This window comes from Cavia porcellus, unplaced genomic scaffold (assembly GCF_034190915.1).
Source record: "Cavia porcellus strain 051 isolate PalLab524CR breed Dunkin Hartley unplaced genomic scaffold, mCavPor4.1 scaffold_28, whole genome shotgun sequence".
Lineage (NCBI taxonomy): Eukaryota > Metazoa > Chordata > Mammalia > Rodentia > Caviidae > Cavia > Cavia porcellus.
The window spans coordinates 35,919,578-35,935,982 of NW_026947511.1; the positions used below are offsets into that span (position 1 = coordinate 35,919,578).

The 16,405-nt window shown below is 50.1% G+C and overlaps 1 long non-coding RNA gene across 1 annotated transcript; it reads right to left on the reverse strand.

Annotated features, from left to right (window-relative positions):
• Positions 1-4,881: 4,881 nt before the first annotated feature.
• On the reverse strand, positions 4,882-13,321 carry LOC134473825 (uncharacterized). The gene is made up of 2 exons (XR_010044285.1): positions 12,872-13,321; positions 4,882-6,008 (listed from the first exon to the last, which is right to left on the reverse strand). It is a non-coding gene; the product is annotated as an uncharacterized LOC134473825 (long non-coding RNA).
• Between the last annotated feature and the right edge of the window lie 3,084 nt (positions 13,322-16,405).

Genomic DNA, 16,405 nt, shown 5'->3' on the forward strand with positions numbered 1-16,405 from the left:
AGTCTGAGTCCTGTATCTAGCCTTGTAAGCATCTCAAACACAGGGTCAGACCTTGAAGTTGCATTTTACTCCAATTCTCTTCTACCCAGAATTATTTATTTTAATATTTTAGACAGTGGTATTTGGTAGAAAGCTGTTTTTATTTAAAGTAAATTATCTCAAATGCTTAAATTAATCACAGGACACAGTTGTCTCATTAGTGATTTTTGATTGAAAGAAAGAATGAAGAGAAGACTAGAAAGACAGGTGGATAGATGGACAGACAGGTAAATGGATAGATGGACGGATGGATGGTTGGAAGGCTCCTGGCCCTGATTTTGCCTTCATGACCCAATACAGATAGAACATTTGTGACAATCTAAATAAGATGAAGTCCAAATTCCAACACTCTGGCCTTAATGGTCATCCTGGGTATTAAGTGGTGGTGGGCGCAGGACAGACTCTGGCAGATCTAGCTTCCAATTTCCCTGGTCTCTCTACTGTTCCTCACGTTCGCCTGCCTCTCCAGGAACTAGCTCCTACTTGCCCTCCAAACGTCCATTTCTGAAACCACCAACCCAGGAATCCTTTCCTGACAAGAAGTTTCAGCCCAAGGTGTTCTTCCCCTACTCCAAGACCATGGAAAGTGAATGTATGGCTCAGCAGCCCCCAAACTCAGGGCGCATCAGAGTCACGGGGAGGGCTTATTGAACCCTCCCCCCTGATTTTCTGATCCAGACTGTACAGGAAGAGAATGGGAATTCCAACAAGTTCCTAGGTGTAGTCCAGAGACCACATTTTTGAGAACCTAGGGCCTAACCCAGGAGATCCTGCAGAAATTACAGCAAGTTACGTTGTCCTTGGAGGAAGGCTTTCTCAGGAAGGAATTTGTTGATCTCTGATGTGGTACCTTCATTCTGTCTCACGGAACCCCCATAATAGGGTGCCTTTACCACCCTGGGTTTTCAGAAGACAAAGCGGGTTCTCAGCAGGGAGTCTGCTCAGCTAAGGCTGTCGGAGCCCAGATTGTCCCCACTAACCTGTGATTACAGTCTGGCTGGAAAAGCGATTGTCACATGACCACAAAGCAGTAGCTGACCCCATGAAATACACCATGTGTGAGCTCCTGTGGGGGTGGACAATGGCGGGTGGATTGATTGATTAGGGATCAAACATAGAAAAGACTTAAGGCAGGAACATCCAGCCCTGGTCACTTGACCAGCTAGCTATGTGGCCCTTGACAAGTCAGTTAACCTCTCTGGGCCCCCAAGATGATGTAACCCAAACCTCTGGTGCTGGTTTGCACCTCTGACTTCTGTGCGCACACGCTGGGCGTGTGCACCCCGAGGGCCAGACTCTCGCCATCAGAGCACATGAAAGCCCAGCAGAGAAACCTTTCCTCCAGGGTGTCGTGCCCTGCAGGCAGCTCAGGACAGCAAGAGGAGGCCCAAGGCCACCTCTTTGGCCTCCTTCCCTGCCTCGGCACCAGGGATATCTAATCAGTTCTCTTGTGGCTTTTATAGGCTCAGAGAGGAAGTTACCAGAAGCCAGAAATGCAGACAACCAGTTTCTGATTAAAAGGAAACCTATTGTGTGGAAGTTATTTAAAAAAAAATAATAAAAAAAAAGAACCACCACGCTTCTCCAGTGAGCTCCGCACTGCAGGGCTGTGTCAGCCCCGAATCCATTCCGAGTCCATTAGCGGCCTAAGTGCTGGCGCTGAGCACCCAGACTCTGTGGAACCTCAGGAGTGAATCCCTCGAGAGCTGACTCAGCCCTTTGTCCTCGCAGAGGTAGAGAAATTGGATTCCAGCCTCAGAGGACAGCAGGTCTGCATTCAGGGGCCTGGGAGAGAAAAGCTGCTGCCAAAGGGGCAGGCAGCCCAGAGTGGCCCTCAGGAGCAAAGGACGAAGGCCCAGAAGAGGGAGGTACGAGGGGACTGAGTTACCCACCCCAACTCCAGTCAGACGCTAAGCACACTGTGTTATTAATCCCAACAGGGGTTCTCTAAGTTCACAGTTTTTATTTTATTTTTATTATTTACTGGTCTTTTGAGACCGAGTCAGGCTGGCCCTGAATTCATGACAACCCTCCTGCTTTGGCCTCTTGAGTGCTAGGATTATAAGCATTTGCCACCACACCAGCCTTTCAAGCTTTGTGTTATTATCTCCACCTTAAAGCTGTCCTAACTAAGGCTCAGACTGTCAATGATATACGTAGCTAGCTGGACTGGGGCCAATGTCCACATAGTACCCGATGTTGGTTCCCAAGAAGGATCTACAAGGAGAGCAGAGAATGGGCTGCTATAGGGAGTACCCTGAGCCCTGCTTGGGCAGAACTGTGGTGGGGAATGGACCTCACCTACACCACGAAAGCTCACCAGACCCTCAGCCAGGAACCCAGTTCTTGCAGAGAAACAGAAGCAAAAAGTGGGCATTTGGGACTGGTTAGATGAGCAGTGGTTTATTCAAGGGCATTTGTCTTGAGGCAAATGCACAAGTGAAATACTTGGGGACAAGAAAGATTTGGAACGCAATGCAGTCCCACCCACAAGAGAGTGACACAAAAAGGTGTGGGTGTAGGAGACCTGTTTGCATATCTCCCAGGCCAGGGAGGAGAGTGTGGGTGGAGCCACACCAGACTCAACAACATTCTTCTTCCCCTTGCTTAGAAGGTCCCAGCCGGCAGACCCAGGCCCATAGCCCACAAGCAGAGGTCACATCTCCTGGATCTCCTTCCTAATCTCAGTAGTTTGTGACATGAGTCCACCTGGTCAGGCTGTGGTGTCACAACCATTGGCCTGTGCTGCATAACCTGCTCCCATCTCACTAACCTTCTGCATGTCCTTTGGAAGCACATGTCCATTGCAGCAAATCCACACTCCGAGCAAGTGGCAGGAGCTACTTCCTGTACACAGAGTCAGAAAATATAGCCTCATCCTCCTCTGTGTCTGGTCTCATCCAGGACATTGCTATCAACCTTTCTGCTGTCCCACTGGGAGCTGCTGCCCATCCCCTTCTCCCTGCTGGTCTAATGCCTCAAGAACAAGCTACCTGAGGACAAGGCAGGACTTGGGCCCCACCCCCAGGCTGCAGACCTCTCTGGGATAGAATTAAACCCCTTTGCCAGAACATGATCTTCTGGATCCTACCTAAGAGTCTCTAAGTCAAGACCCAAGGTCTTGTTCTCCTGACTCTACAGAGAAACACAGCCCCAAGTGCCGCCTGTGCTACGGAGCACCTAATGGGAGGCCTGGACTGCTACTGGTGGTCAACTGGTTACACCAGCTGAACTGAACCAGCCTGGTGTTGTGGCTGGCCCACCTGAGGATTGTCACCCACATAAAAGGGAGAACTGGAGAGGAAGAAGTGGTGGTGTTGGTTTTCCTCTTGCCATTGGTTCTCCTGGAGGAGCCTGTCGAGTTTCTTTTCTGATATAAACTTGGCTCTCATCATCAGAGCTTGGGACCTTGTTGTCAATGAGAGCGGCTGTGGTACACTTTGGGGAAGCTTTGGTCCCTACTTTGAGCATCACTTCCTGACTCCAGAGGGGATGATGGTGAACTGTTCAATCTCCAGGAGAAGCTTGTCACACTGGCTTCCTGATATAAACTCAATTGTTCCCATCAACAAGAAACTTGATGCCTCCTTGTCACTGAGAGTGACTGTGGTGCTTTTCAAGGGAGCCCTGGTCCTTACTTTGAGTGTCACTTCTTGGCTCCAGGCAGAAGTCTCAGAACTCACAGATCCTTATCCTACTAGCACAGACTTTCTAGCTTCCGCTGCTGACCTTTGGGCCTCCGCAGGGCAGATCCATGAAACAGACTTGCATGAGATATTGTTGTGAGCTCTAGGCCTCCAGTTGGACTTATGAGGTGCATTATCATGGGCTCTAGGTCTTCAGCTGGATCCATTCAGGACGTTGCCATGGGATCCAAACCCTCAGCTGGATTCTTTGGGTCTTAGTGTGTAAACAAGTTTCCTGTACTCTTTCTTTTGTATTTGATTCTTTAGGTGACCACTATAAAATAATAATATACAAATTATGTGCCTGTATGTAATTGTTTTCCTGACTATAACACCTGGTTGGCCTGGAAAGGGAAGGGGCTGCTGTTCATGCTGGTATGGGAGGGTGCAAGGGATTCCCTAAGCAGACGATATAGCAGAAAGAAAGGGGGTCCAAGGCAGGGGACTCACGTGTACAAAGGCCAGTAGTAGAGGACACCAAAGCTCTTTAAGAATAAAGGTAGCAGGGTGTATAGAGCTCTCTGGGATGAGGAAGAAGAAACAGCAGAGGCAAGCAATGTCCTGGTATGCAGGCTGAGGATCAGGGTCACCCCAAAACCCACAATCACCATAGCCACCCATGTCTCTAAAGGGTTTCTCCAGCTGCTGGGAGCAGAAGATGCCAGTGTGCAGAGCTAACCCTCAAAGGACACTACCCTAAGCTGGGCAGTGAGGGCTCTGCAGCTCGGGAGTGCTGGGGTGCCAGTCTCATCTTAAAGCAACGGATACAGGCCAGCCTCAAACTTAAAAATCTGCGCTCACCAGGAAGCCTTGCTGGGTCTCCCCAGTTCCCTGGGCTGGCTCAGAGGCCAATGCTCACCCTCCAGGGAGCTCAAGGGGCAAACACTTTGTGTAGCATTGGGCTCTGGATTCAACTCTCAGATCTGGGGTGCCTCTCCCCCACAGCTTGAGTGTCTGTGTCCTGGGATCCCTTCTCAGCTCTAGTCACCCTCCTGTGCAGATTAGCACAGAAAGGGCCGGATCAGCAGTGTCCAATTGAACTTTTAAGGATCCACTCCCCATGAGTCATGAGAATCCACAATGAGCAATTGAATAGTGATCAAATCAAGTGCTTGCTACTTGAACTCTTGAAATGTAGTTGGTGCAACTGAGAAACTGATTTCTTAATTTTATTTTATTTCAATGAATTTAAACTTTAGCTACCAGACTAGACATTCCATAAATAGAAAGCAAGGAAAAAAGAGTATGCTGATACACCCACTCCTTTTCTGTAGTTTTGATGGGACACATAAAAATTGTACATGTTTGTGACGTAGAGTGTGATGTTTCTGTCTGTATACATTGTGCAACAATCAAGTAAGGGTAATCAATCCATTGCCTTAAGGATTTATCAATTCCTTAAACTATCCTCACCCTACTGAGCAGAACCCCAGAACTTACACCCCCTCCCTGTCTAACCACAATATTGCACCCCTTGACCAACTCTCTCCATTCTCCATCCTCTCTCCCCAGCCTCTGGTAACCACCATTTCTCTTTCAGCTTCCGCAAGATCTGCATTTTGGACTCCACATAGGAATGGACTTAAGTGGTGGATGGACTCATCCTCCTGTCAGACCGCAGCAAGGGTGGCCACAGACCGGCATCTGGCTTATGCCTGCCTTACGATGGAGCCCAGCCCTGGGGGAGTCTAAGCCCTAGGAATCAAGCAAACAACACGCGCTCATTGTGACCAAAGCCTCAATGCTTAGGACCACAGGCCGAGAACTCAGGCAGGAAGGACCCTCAGACTCCAGCTCTTCCACCCTCCTTGTGCCCCCCGCAAGATCGGAGCCCAGAGAAGGAAGGGATGGTGAGGGTGCGGTGCAGCAGATGGGTCTCATAGCTCTGGGTCGCTGGTCCTGCCTCGGCCACCTAGGTGCCTCTTCAGGTAAAGGATGGGGCCTCTGTGACACGGACGCTGAGAGAGGTGGTGTCCATGGTGTCAGATATGGATGTTACACGCTCTGGTCCCATCTCCTCGCCTCCCACCCCTCCCCCACCTCTGCATTAGCAATATATTTCCAGGACACTCTAATGAAGTACGTCTTGAGTCTCCTTTCCACGGCTAATGAGGAGACAACAAGAATTTGACTAATACCAGTACAATTACTAGAGCAGTGAAGCGAGGGCCTTTGATTAGACGTGATAATTTGCAAGGCTGGGCTCTTCACATTAAGTTTGCAAACAGTTTAAAAATCACTTCCTCTGTTTATCCAGCTAATCCTTGCTTAATGACTCCAGACCTGAGGAAAGAAAGAGGAAATGTCTCTTTAAAAATTAATAAATAAATAAATTAAAACACTAACCACCCAAACCTTGTTTGCAGAGATCTGGGGAGTGACAGAAGCACAAAGGATTGTCACCTTTTCAGGAAGACTCCACCAACCCTGCACAGCCCTGAAAGGTTTTACAATCCCCAGACCTTGGTCTTTGCATCAGTTGTGACCAAGCTGGCTATCCTTTCCCCTGCCAAGAGTACTTGTGCTGATTGAAGAGACCAAATCATTCCCTGCTAGAGGCCTGAAGGCCTGATTCAGAAATGGCTGTAGGTGGCCATGAGTCTCCAAATGCTGTGATAAGGATAGGTGTGGGTGAAATTTCATGGCAGTGCTAGGTTCTTCATAATTTTTCTATGGAAGTGTAGTCCCTGAGCCCCCAGTGACATCCCCTGGCAGCTTGTCACAGATGCAAGAGCTCAGCCCCACCCAGCCCCGCCGGTGTGCAGTCCACATTTTCAGCAGCTCCCCAGGGTGACACACAGGCCCCCACCCCGCGTTTGAGCGATGCTGCTTTATGACATCATTTTGCCATCTCCATCTGTGACCTGGAGAGACATGGCCTTGCTGATTTCACTACTATTGATCCTGCTGATCTGTCCCTGTTCGCTGTGAGTTCTGCAGGGTCTCGTAGCAGGAATTATGCAAAAGAAGAAAACATTTGGGGACCGCTGGGCTCAACCAAGCTGGCATTGTTCATTTACCGCATACTGTAGAGCTTCCTTTTATTTTATCAGGACGTGTTTGCAGATCACGAAATTCACATACACCGTGGGGAGCAGGGGCAGGTCCAGGTCCGTAAAGCAGATTGTTTCTTTTTAATCTCCTCCCCTGCTCCTCCTCTCCATCTCTAAATCCCCTTTCCTCATTTTCATTCTCATTGTTATTATTAATCTTATCTCATGCTCATGACACATAATGTTTCTATCTATTGTGGGTATTTAGTACCTGTACAAGACAAATTTTTATTCTCCTTACTGTTCCCCTCTTCTCCCCCTCAACCTCCCACTCCTGGACCCCTTCCCACTGGCAGCAAATCTAAGCTCTTGTTCCTTTCTAGCCCTCCTTATTTTGCTCTTTGCTTATGTGTGGCCTTACTCAAGTGAGAGATGCCACGTGGTGCGTCAGCTTGTGTGCCTGGTTTATTTTACTTCACATTTTTGTCTTCAGGCGCATCCCTTTTCCTACAAGTGATGCAAATTTACCCTTTTCATGGCAGAATAATACTCTACTATGTGTAAACACGCTTTCTTTACCCAGCCATCTGTTGAGGGACATGCAGGCTGCTGCTAGGACTTAGTTATTATGGATTGTGCTGCTGTAAACACGGTTTTGCGTATATCACTGTAACATGATGACTTTAACTCCTTTTGGAAAAGACTTAGGAGAATAGCTGGGCCAAGTGGAATGTGTAATTTGAATTGTTTGAGAAACTCCACACTGATTTTCACAGTGGTTGTACTAGTTTTCAGTTCCACCACTAATGTAGAATGGTTCCTTTTTCACTGTGGCCACGCCAACGTTTGTTTTGCTTGACTTTTTAATGAATGCTGTTCTTTCTAGTATAGGATGGAATCTCAGCATTGTTTTAATTTGCATTTCTCTAATGGCTGGAAATGGTGAACCTGGTCTCATATATTTGTTTGCCATTTGTGCTTCTCCCCAGAAGTGTCCATTGATTTCACTTGGCAGTTTCTTGATCTGGGTCTTTTATTTTAGGTGACTGCATTTATTTTTTGAGTTCTTTATACACTCTAGCTATCTTTATAGCTTCTTTATAAAGCTAAATGAGGATCAAAATGTCTATGAGGGGACGTACTGATAGGGGAAGTGTTTCCCAGATTCACCTGATGAGAGAACCCCTCTTGGTGCATCCAGACCCTGGCACACCCCCAGCAATTCCGTGAGCACCAGTTTAGAAAATGCCATGGCAGACAAAGGTTAGTTCCTTAAGACAACTGCATTCTCTGGCCCCAGCCCAAGGAGGAGGCTCCTCCATCATAAAGGATCTCTGTCTCCCTCTGGCTCTCTCTCTCTCTATCTATCTATCTCTTTTCTGTATGTGTCACATGCCCCAGCACTCTGATCTTCTGGCATAAAACTCCACCCAAGCTCCTCCTTAAAACCATCAAACCTGGGTGACTGGAAAAAAGAGAAAGACTGGGAGGTGGGAGATGAGTGACGCCATCTGTGATCTCATGATTCCCACAGAGGTGACAGCGTTCACACCTCTTCCAGTTCCTGTGGAAGTCAACACAGCAATGGCAGAGCTGAGAGCTGCTAAACTGTGACTCCTGAGCTCAGGCTGTGCCCAGTACCTTTTGTGCTTTATAACGTCTGGAGACCTCATTCCTCAAACAAGGGCAGTGGCCACCTGCCACCTTCACCTTGCTCAGGTTGACCCAGAAGGGCAGAGGGACCGTTGGACTCACACACAGGTTGACTGACCCTGCTTCACTTAGGCAAGGTGTCTGGAAAACACACTTTTAATTACATCCTATTTACCACATATAAGCACCTACTCCACACTCAAATGCATGCGTCTCCTCACACTCTTAAGAAAACTAAGTTCAGGTTTATACACAAAAGCCTATGCACATATCCATATACATGCCACTATATGCAGTATCATCAAAATGTACAGCAATATTTAAATGTTTAAAGATATATTAGATTAAATAATTAGTCTTGCCATAATCTTGCTCAATATACTCTCCCTTGATTGGATCAAAATCACTGAGCCCATCATCCTTGCCACCTGCTGAAACAGTTCTGGAAGTCTTCTTTTGTGACTGTTTTTATAAGCTGTCATCAAAAGTTCTGGGAGTGCTGCTGCTGCGTGCCATCCAATAGAAAGGTAGGCTTATAAAAACATGACAGTGTGTCCTCATCCACTTTAGTCACCAAATCTGGGGGCTTCTGGTTCTTTCCAAAGTCAAAATGACCATGAAAGGGAAACATTTTGAATTGACTCAGGCTATCAAGGCAGCCACACAAAAGCACGACTAAAGACCCTTACGAAAGAGGACTTCCAGAACTGCTTCAGAAAGTGGCAAGAACAGTGGGAGAAGTGTGCGCAGAGCCAGGGGAGTGATTGGTGGCAATAAAGATATTTTAATCCTACATCATAGAGTGCCTTCGGAAACCGGGTTGGAAAGAGTTACTGCAGACCTTGCCAGCACCCCAAACCCAAGCTCTCTCGCTCTCCAGCTGCAGCTCCTAACATCCTGGAAACAGAAGCCTGACTGTGGGCAGACAGACAGGAGTCTGGAATTGGTCATCCTGGAGGATGTGACACGGGATTAGCACACACTGAGATGGGAGGGCCAGGTTCTGCCAGGCAAGGTAGATGCCGGGAAGCACTCCAGGGCCTGGGGCTGGGTCCTGAAACCCCTCCTGCTCCATTCTCTCTCCTGCCTCAATGGTGCAGTGGCTCTGGGAGCAGCACCATGCATGGGCAGAGGAACAAGGCAGGCTTGAAGTCCGCTGTCCAGGAATTCTGAGGGGTCCACCCCTTGTACATGCGCCCACACCCACGGGAGAGTGTAGCATTCCCCCAACAGAGCAAGAATGCCTCGCCTGGAGTGCTGCTGCGGTGCCATTGCATGGCTTTGACAAGTCACCCACCCTCTCTGGGCTTAGAAACTCCATCGGGCTCCAGGAAATGCAGGGCTACACAGCTCTATGTTCCCAGCAGTGTGACATAGGAGGAGGAAGGATTTTTGCCCCAGCTCACTGCCTGGGTTCAGGTCCTTGACCTCACTGCTTACAAGCTACCCCTCAGGTGTGTCACTGGCTTCCTAGTTCCCTGGTTTCTTCCCTGCAGAATGGCCACAGCGATGCCAGTGGACACATGGGAAAGCGAGTGGGAAGAGGTTGGACTGTGGGAAGGAGCTGGCAGATAAGAGAGGAACTCTTGCATCACGGTCGGGATTCCAACAAAGATAATCTAAAGAAAGCCCTGGCTGAGAGTCTGCATGGCGTTCGTAGGTGGCTGGGTGTGAAAACTCATGCTCAAAATGGCTATGGCACTGGCCCGCTGGCAGAGCACCAGACTGCTGCATGCATTAGGGAGAGATCGCAGGTAACACTCTTCCGCAGAACAAAACAAGGTGTGAAGCGGCACAGACAGAATGCTTCCTCCAGGGTGAGAAGGAGAGATTGCATGTAGTTATGTGGCTGCTTGTATTTGCAAATAGAGCCCCAGACTAGATGAATAAACAAAACGGGAGGGTAGGGGAGTTTACTCACGGGGGCAGGCGGGTAAGGGAGGAAGAAACAGGGCTGGAAGCGAATGTACCTTTTCATTTTGTAATCACTTTTGAGTCATACTCAGTATTATTCAAAAATAAAACCAAACAAAGTATAGGCTGCCTCGTAGCCGGCAGACGCCTGGGGCAAATGGTGTGAGCCAGCCGGCTTCTCTAATCCAGATGGACGGGCATCCAGATGGACGGGCAGACAGACAGATAAACAGCTTAGAGGCCAAGGTTCCCGAGGGGTTGAGGAATGGGCCCACGGGCAGGGCAGGGGCCGCCAGTGCTGAGCTGCTGCCACCTGGCCCAGCAGGCGGCCTGCGCCCTCTCCCCCAGACCCGGCTGGCTGGCGGAACAGGAGCACTGCACTCCCTCCCACTTCCCGGAATGAATGCTTTCTCTAAGCTCATTGCAAAACATCCTGGCAGGAGCTGCAAATGGGAGTCCAGAAGCACCCCCTGAAGAGAGGGAGCCGGCTCCTGAGGACATTCTGGCCTGGTGTGAGGCCCGCGGCAGGAGAGGTAGGCAAAGCCAAGCTGCCTTCGGTTCATAGCCAAACCCAGGCCCCAAGGTGTGGCCACGTGCTTACCAGGCCCACATCTGGGTGAGGCAGCTGCCCGAGTGTGGGCAGTGGTGGATGTCGGTAATTCACCCGGCCCAGCTCCACAACTCACTCTGGATGGCCTTGGGAGCCAGTACAAACCTTGTTAAGAAACGAGAAAGGAAGCCCCAATAGTAAGGTCTCCCTGGCCCCCAGCCCTTCTCCCCAGGAGTGCAAGATTCGGTTTAATGCAGAGCACTGACCTGGGATCAGGGCCTGAGTCCACCACCATGTGGGTCACCCAGGCAGTATCTCTTCTCCCTGGACCTCAGGCTCTTTCTCTGTATTAAAAAGGAATTTGCGAGTATAGACTTCTATCTTCAAACCTCATCTGGCTTAGAACCTGTAATGTAGCAAAAGCCCACACTGACTCTGCTGATGGGGGAGGGGTAGTGCAACCCCTGAGCATTTCCTGAGATCCTTGACTTCTTTAAGAATCCCTGGTTCTGCTTTCTTCCAAATTCCAGTAGTCACAAGGACCCTGACTCCTGCTGTTGTCCTGCTCCTCGCTCGGGGATCTCATGCCCCGCAGCACATAGACTTGTTACCTCAACAATGACTTTCAGATCGCTGTCTTAGTGGGCTCTACACCTGAGTGTTCACTGCCATGAGCTGCTTCACCTAGAAGTCCCAGCCATCCCACTAGCCACTCTGACATCTGAAACAGGAACTCTGGTCATCTCTCTCTCACTCATCTCCCCCATTAGTCTGTCCTATCATCAAATACCATTATGTTAGTCCTTATCAGTCCTTTATTTTACCTCTATTGTCCTAGCCAGAACTCACATCATCACCATCACTATCACCACCATTTCCCTCACCACCACTGCTACCGTTAACACCGTGATCACCCTCTTACCATCACCGCCACCACCATCCTCACCACCACCATCATGACCCCCACTATCATCACTACCAGCAGTAGCACCAGCATCAGCCCCATCAACACCACTATCACTGCCACGATCATCATCACTATCAGCATCAACACCACCACCATCACCATCATCACCACCATCATCACCACCATCATCATCACACTATCATCATCACCATTATCACCACAATCATCACCACCATCATCATCATCACCATCACCACCATCACCATCATCACCACCATCGTCACCACCACCATCACCATCATCAACATCATCACCACCATCATCATGACCACCATCATCACCACCATCATTACCACCATCATCATGACCACCATCATCATCATCAACATCATCACCACCATCATCATCAACATCATCACCAGCATCATCACCACCACCACCATCACCATCATCACCACCATTACCATCACCACCATCATCACCACCATCATCATCATCACCATCATCACCACCATCATCACCACCACCATCACCATCATCAACATCATCACCATCACCATCATCACCACCATCGTCACCACCACCATCACCATCATCAACATCATCACCACCATCATCATGACCACCATCATCACCACCATCATTACCACCATCATCATGACCACCATCATCATCATCAACATCATCACCACCATCATCACCACTATTACCATCATCACCACCATTTCCACCACTGTCACCACCATTACCATCTCCACCATCTTCATCACCATCATCACCACCACCATCATCACCATTATCATCACCACTATCACCATCACCACCATCATCGTCACCATCTTGCCATCACTATCATCATCACCACCACCTTCCTAGCCTCACCTCAGGCATCATCAGCATCACGAATTTCACCATCATCATCACTCACCCTCATCACTCACCCTCCTCACTGTCACCACTGATGTCATCGTGCTTGTCCCTCCCACGTCTCCAATCCTCTACCCATGATCTTACTGAAGAACCCTCTCCCTACTACAGACATTGTTAAGGGCTACATCTAAAATGCTCCCCCAAAAGTCTCGTGTGTGTGGAAGGCACCTGGATGGTGAGGGTGGTGTGCTTTACTCACCGGTAGGTTCGTCCATTGCTGAGTCCATAGCTGAATGTATTGCTCGGCAGCAAGATCTGGTCAGAGGTAGTCACTGGGAGCACGAACTGGAAGGTTATAGTCTTGCCCCTGGCTCCTCCTCCCTCCTCTCTCTGCTTCCTGCCCCAGTGGATGAGCAGCTGTCCTCCGCCGTACCCTTCCACCAGGCCATTTCGGCTTTGGAGTCAGCCATTGGACTGAACTCATGGAAACTGTGAGCCAAACCTCTCCTTTTAATTGTGTCATGCCAGGAATATAAGTTAGAGGGACAGCACCTGCTTGGTAAGTGTGAGGTCCTGAGTTCAATCCCTGGCACCAAAAAAAAAGAGAAAGAAATAGAAGTAAATTGTGAACATCAGACATTTTATCCCAGCACTGGAAATGTGACTAAGACAGGCACTATTTCTGACACCAAATGACAGATACTGATGACAGACACCTGATCCTTGATATGATCATAATCATCATGGATTGTTCCCATTGTCCTCAGAATAAAGTTCAAGTGATTTCCTTAGCCTTTGGTCATTCCCACCATAACCCACCCTGAATCCCCACAGCACAGAGCTTGGCCCTACCACACACCCCCATGAACACAGCACATTTTTTCCACCTGTGGCTCAGTTTGCACTTTCTTCTATCTGGAGTCCTTATTCCCTCTCTGCTCCCTGAATCCTATTAACCCTCCGGGCCCAGATCCATGCTGGTGCCTTTGGGGAGAAAGCATCATACTCCCACACAAGGGCTCATGAGCCTCTCCCTACCATGCCCCAGAAGCCAGTCCTATTCATAACTCTAGAAATCCAGGGCTCACAATAACTTGCCCACTAGATGGTGAGCCCTAGGGATCTGGCACAGGCAAAAGACCAAAGGAATCTCAGCAGCAGTAGATGGGAAAGGAAGTTGGCAAGAACAGGAAGGAGTTCTTCTTCCCCAACTGTATCAACGTGAGGCCCAGCATCCTTTGTCAGAGCACAGCCCATGTCCAAGTCAGCCCAGCTCCGGAAGATGGAGAAGCATTGAGGCCACCCCATGAAGGCAGGACACAGCCTTTCCCCACCCTTCCCAGGCACAGTGGGTGGCTGCAGCAGGAGGCGGCAAGGTAGTCTGGATACTCAGGACCTCACATATCCAATCCCTGCACACTGCTCAGCTCACCTCGCTGTCTCCAGATGGATTTTGAGCTGAAGACCAGTGCTTCATTTCCCCCTCGTTTCCCGCTCCGTCCACTTGGCTCTAAGATCTTACTCCGCATAAAAGGCAGCCCTCGTTTTTTAAGCAGATCTGGGGAGCAGGCCAGCATTTCTTCACTGGCCACCACCTTGCAGCTTGATCTTGGGTGGGAGATGAGAGGTAGCCAGAAGGATGTCCCTGTTAAGGAAGGGGACCAGATGTCCTTCTTCCCCAGAAGCTGAAAGAGTGGTTCAGCTCCTGTCCCGAAAGAGTTCAACTCCTCTGGGACCAACCGTCCCAGAGATGGTACTGGTTACCACATCTGGGAGACCCCAGAACTTGGGCAGGGTCAGTTGAGAAAGAGTGACACAATCCTCCAGGCTGCTTATAGCAATCTGTCACCCTTGGCAAGGAGAGCTCCGGCTGGAGAGGAGGGAACCGGCAACCCTGACTCAGCTGTTCCTCTTTCCAGCCTTTGCACAGAACGACTGCACCATGTGCCTCCCTGTATTGGCCTTTGTTAAGCAGAGGCCTCTCCCTTAAAAATAAAGGACTTCAGGGCCTACACGTCACTTAACTGTCCTGGGTTCTGCCCCTTGGAGTCACCAAGAGTGATAACACCCAGGCCTACAGCTCTCAGGCTCACAGTGCCTGGTGCACCTGTCATCCACTCAAGGTCAAGGGGCTCTGGGGCCCAAACTGGGCATGTCCATAAAGCCACCTCAGCCAGAGACCAGGATGGCCGAGGAGGGTCAAAGCGAGATCAGAAGGAGACCTGGGGTTAAAGCTATGCACCAGGCCCAGGTCTTGGTCCAGCCTAATGCTACCCACCGCCCCCACCCCTGTCACACTCAGCCCCTCATTCTCCCCACCTCACTCACCCCACCTCACACTCCCACTCTTTGACATTCTTTGTCACCACATCTTGATGTCCCCAGCTCTCCTGCCCCTCTTCCTCTCCAAGTCTCAGTCTATACTCCCCATCCTTCCCATTTCACAATCCTGCCTCCACTGCTGTCTTCCGCTGCCCAGCCCACCCACGGCAGCCCTGTGTGCTCCTCCAGCATCAGGCATACAGCCTGGAGAATGCGGGCCCCCAGCCCCCCAGCCAGCCCACCCATGTTTTGGTTCATATTCCAGTGTTTGTTTACCTCTCCACGGTGTCGCCTGTGCAGTTGAGAGCTCACTTTCACATTTATTACCTCATTTGCTCCTGACAAAGACTCTGTGAAGATTGCAGATCGGGGAAAGGCAAGGAGAGCTATCTCTTCTCTCTGTGAGCAGGGGAAGAGACTACACCAGGTCACACAGCTGTCCAAGCCATCTTCCCAGCAGGAGCATCAGCAAACACCCATATGGGCCTCTATGCCCAGTGTGACCTGTTTTCACAATGCCGGGGCTGCCAGCTGCATCCTGAGAGCCCACAATGCACTGTTGCACCCCTGAACTCCTGTGGGTTTGTTCTGACCCAGACTTTTCTGATTTAGCTGCCTGACCCCAGAATGCCACCTCTGCAGTCCCCATTGTACCGGGCACCCCAGGCCTGCTAGTTCCTAGAAGTGCAGCTCTGGGGACGTCTCCTGGCCTTGCAGAATGGTAGGAGCAGCAGGTCCTGGGTTGACTCTGGCTGTGCTGAGCAGTGCTCCCACTCCCACCACACAGAGACGCTGCGCTCTTTGTCCTGGCCCTGGAGCAAAGCCAGCTGCAGAGCAGCCAAGAGAGATCTGCCCCTCCGAAGTCACCGGGAGGTGATGTTTTGGAGCACAGCACTGATGGCTGCTGAGTGGCTGCTCTGTGGTGTCACCAGCACCCTCCAGCTCCTCACATCCACCTGAGTCTGCATGGCTGTCTCCCGTCATCTCTGATTCACGTTCCCCCCTGGGTAGTCATCAGGGAAACAACACCACCACTACCCCCAGCCACCAACCAGCAAGCTGGGTGCATCCGTGACCCCTCAAGACCCCTCACCTCCCAGCCAGGTTCTAGGCCAGGTCCCAGAAAAGCTACCTCCCACAGGCCAGCTCCCCTGGGGCTCCTGTCATCTGTTCCTCTCCTGCCTGTCCACTCACCATACAGGGGCAGCAGGAAACAAACAGCTTAGACTCTGTGGCAGGTAGAGCCGGGCTTGCATTGAGCCACTTTTATAAGTGTGCAACTTTGGCAAACTACCCGCTTCTGGAGTGTCTTGACATCGCTATGCATCCTCTCCCCTCTGTGTCTCAGGCCTACAAGTGGCCCTTTAATTATAACTTGACTTCCTCTTGGGACCCCCCCCAGAAGACAAGCTGCTGAGCAGGGTCCTGAGGCCACTCAGTGTGAAGATTGCAGCTCGTCCTTGCAAATTCA